Genomic DNA, 3,386 nt, shown 5'->3' with positions numbered 1-3,386 from the left:
AATCACTTCATATACCAGGTGCTGTAAAGAATTAACTCCAGAAACAACCAAAGTTTGAGGCATCTTGATGCTGAAGGGACCACGAAGTATTTTATATTCCAACTGAGCAATGTTATTCCAGACACTTAACAGAATATTTTTGAACTGCTTTACAGAACTTTATCCAGAATTGCAAATGTACTGAAAGGGTAGTTTAAGTCTAAAATATCATCATAATCCTTTTATTACTTGCTATTTTTTGCTTTTCTTTGCCAGTAAGGCCTGCTTTTAAGACTTCCTTACCAAGCTATTTTGAAATAATCATGAAACATTATTTACAATTTGTCAAAGATCTCAACTGTACACTTGAGTTCCTTTTAAATCGTCACTAAAACAATTAAGTCGTCTTCTGTTGTTATTTGTACATAATTCCTCAGTTGTTCTTAACCTTTATTGTTCTTTCCCAGTCTTCCAAATGTGCCCCCAGAGTTCCTAGATAACAACATAGACAGAAAAGGGAAAACAAGACATATAATGGCATCTGAGAGTGAACATTATAAGGCAGCTCATAGGAAATTCTTTATCTATACTATGTGCTGGCATGTGATTAACAGGTGGCTGCCCTGTTAAGAGTCACCCCCAAGAAAAGAGAATTAGCAAGCATTAGGATAAAGAAGGAAAATGTAGGAGAAGGTAAATCAGACTTGTGGGGAAGGACTTCCATTGACATTCTGAAAACCAGGTCTTCACACCCTTTCAGTCTGCTTTCAGTAAGTGGTCATTGGGCACGAAGCAGCATATTCTACCTATGCAGTACAAATCAGGCTGCTGATTACCAATTACCAATAAGTTACTCTCCTAGTAACAGGGCTGGCAGTGCGGCTTGACAGACACGGCTGAGGAGGAATGGCTTATTTATCTATAATGACATAAAGAATCTCAGGAACAAGGACTGTCTTTAAAAATTGAAATATTAGATCAGGAAGATAAGCAGGTATTTCGTGTTTTTGACATTTTAGTTTTGACGCTCATAGTTTAAGAGATTAAGAACTTTCTTAAGGAAAATAAAAGTTTTCCAAAACAACACAAAGATTCAGAGATGAAAGGTCTTGATACCATGACAGTCCCATAGTCTATATACACCATGCTACTGCATATCTAGTGTTGCCAATTTACACGTGTAAAGTCATACAGAATTTTTTAAACTTGGTTATCAGATGAACACTCATATACCTGCACTTAATGGAGTGTACAGCAAGCTAGTCTTTGGAGAAAAAAGGGATGAAGGAAAGATACACACTGAATTATATGTAATGATCACACTGCTCAGGCAGCAGCAACTTCCTACAGTTACAAATTTTACACGTTGAGTTTTCAAAATGGTTGTCACTCTACTAACTAAGCAAACAAGTGCCAATGGTTCTGTACACCATCTCCCACCTCACCACCCAGCAAACTGTATCTACTTGGTTCTGGAAATAAAAGGAAAAAAAAGATTGAGTCAGTGATCCCACCCCACAAGAGCCTGCAGTCTAATGAGAGAACAGATAATTGGGATTCGGTACAGCAAAGGCCTTGATGAAGATGGGAGCACTGGGCTTCTTGGAGAAAGAATGCTTTCAATGGGCACTCAAGGATGAGCAGGAGTGAGCCGGCTGGTGAAAGCAAGGGCATTCCAGGCAGAGGGAATAGGTCAGGTAGAGGTGAGGTTGTACAGTACAAGCAGGGAAACAGAGCATTCAGGCTGGGGTAGGCAATATCAAGATGGAAACGCAGGACTTGCCTGGTGGTCCAGTGGCTAAGAATCCTCGCTTCCACTGCAGGGGGCATAGGTTCGATTCCTGGTTGGGAAGATCCCGCATGCCACAAGGTGTGGCCAAAAAAAAAAAAAAAAGATGGAAATGTAGGCAGGAGCTGTATCTTACTCATATTGCATGTTAATTCAATTTATTTGGGGATAAGGAATAGGAAACCAATGAAAGGTTTCCAGCAAGGAGGAGGCTGTTAAGTTTCCATTTTAGCTGGATCCCCTTGGTAGCTTTCCATGTGAGAACTGAAGAGGTGCCAGACTTAGCAAGGAGGAGAGCATGTCATAGGGAAGGAAGGCTGCCTCTTGAAAAGGTGTTTCCTTTTCAAAGCACCACAATTAAATGAAATGCAGGAGGTGTGTTTACTTAATTTACTTAACAGAGAATGGAATTATGCTGTGTTATGAAAAGTCACTCAATACCCAAGGAAGTCAACTTAACATGAAAGGAAATGGATGCTTTAAGGGCAGAGGGGAAACTCAAGGTTGGATTAAGCACAGGAATGACAGAAGAGACTCAAATTGTGTTCAATGAAGAAAACTAAAGGTCTACTTTGAAAGAGAAGAATCAAGTGTACAAAGGAAGAATGTACTACACGGAAGAGAGGACACTGCTGAACACAAAACTTTCTGCAAATTGGTACCAATCCTTCAATAACCTCTAACCAGGCCAGTCCAAAAGCTGCAAATGCTGCCCAGTTTGCTGTGCTGAATCTTGACTTGTCCTTTAATTAATTCTCAGTGGTGATATAAACCAATCCTCATGGACATCACAGGTTCATTTTCAAGGTCCTAAGGTCCTAGTTTGACTCAGTAGCCTTGAATGTGATAGATGGTGCTGTGTCAGCACAGAGAGAAAATGAAGAAATGGTATTGCTGGGCTTCAGTAAGTGTTCTGTGTTACATTAACATATCCCATGGAACAAACTTCCATTGCAATGTTAAAAACTTGTTTAACTTCATCCTCATACCTCCTTCCCACCATCACCTCAAATAACTGTTGACACTAAAAAAGTAAATATATTCAGAATAATCACTTAACCCACTCAACAGTTGCTCTTACACCAGATTTTATTACACTCCAAAATACAAGCTACATTTTTACAAAGTAGAAATTCCTTGTGTGAGTGGAATAATTTTTATTTCTGTACAAGCTGAATATGCTAATTTGCTTTATGAACATTTATTCTATAGAAGTGTCACATTTCTTTTTAAGTTAACGGATTTATTGAGGGGGAAGGAGGGAGCTGACAAAAATCTACATGCACAGAATAGTCCTAGTAGCGTATGCAGACAGAAAGGTGCAAATTTGAGAGTCAATGATGCAAACTTTAGCAAAAACAGTTTACAGGCAGAGTGAGTTTTGGTGTTTATAAAATAAAGCTGAATTCCTTTTAAGGGCTTTGGTACATATATGCATGCTCATATTTTATATGCATATAAAGGTTTCACTTTGAAAAGCCCAGTATGTCACAATCAAATTTACAAAACTAAGTTAGCGTTGACTGACCTTTAACAATAAAGGGACTCAACCACAGGTTTTATTTAAACTGCCTACACTCAAAAGTAATCAATTTACATACAATTTTTGGGTACTTAC

Source organism: Mesoplodon densirostris, chromosome 17 (assembly GCF_025265405.1).
Source record: "Mesoplodon densirostris isolate mMesDen1 chromosome 17, mMesDen1 primary haplotype, whole genome shotgun sequence".
Classification (NCBI taxonomy): domain Eukaryota; kingdom Metazoa; phylum Chordata; class Mammalia; order Artiodactyla; family Ziphiidae; genus Mesoplodon; species Mesoplodon densirostris.
Note: the sequence above shows the minus strand (reverse complement) of the source record.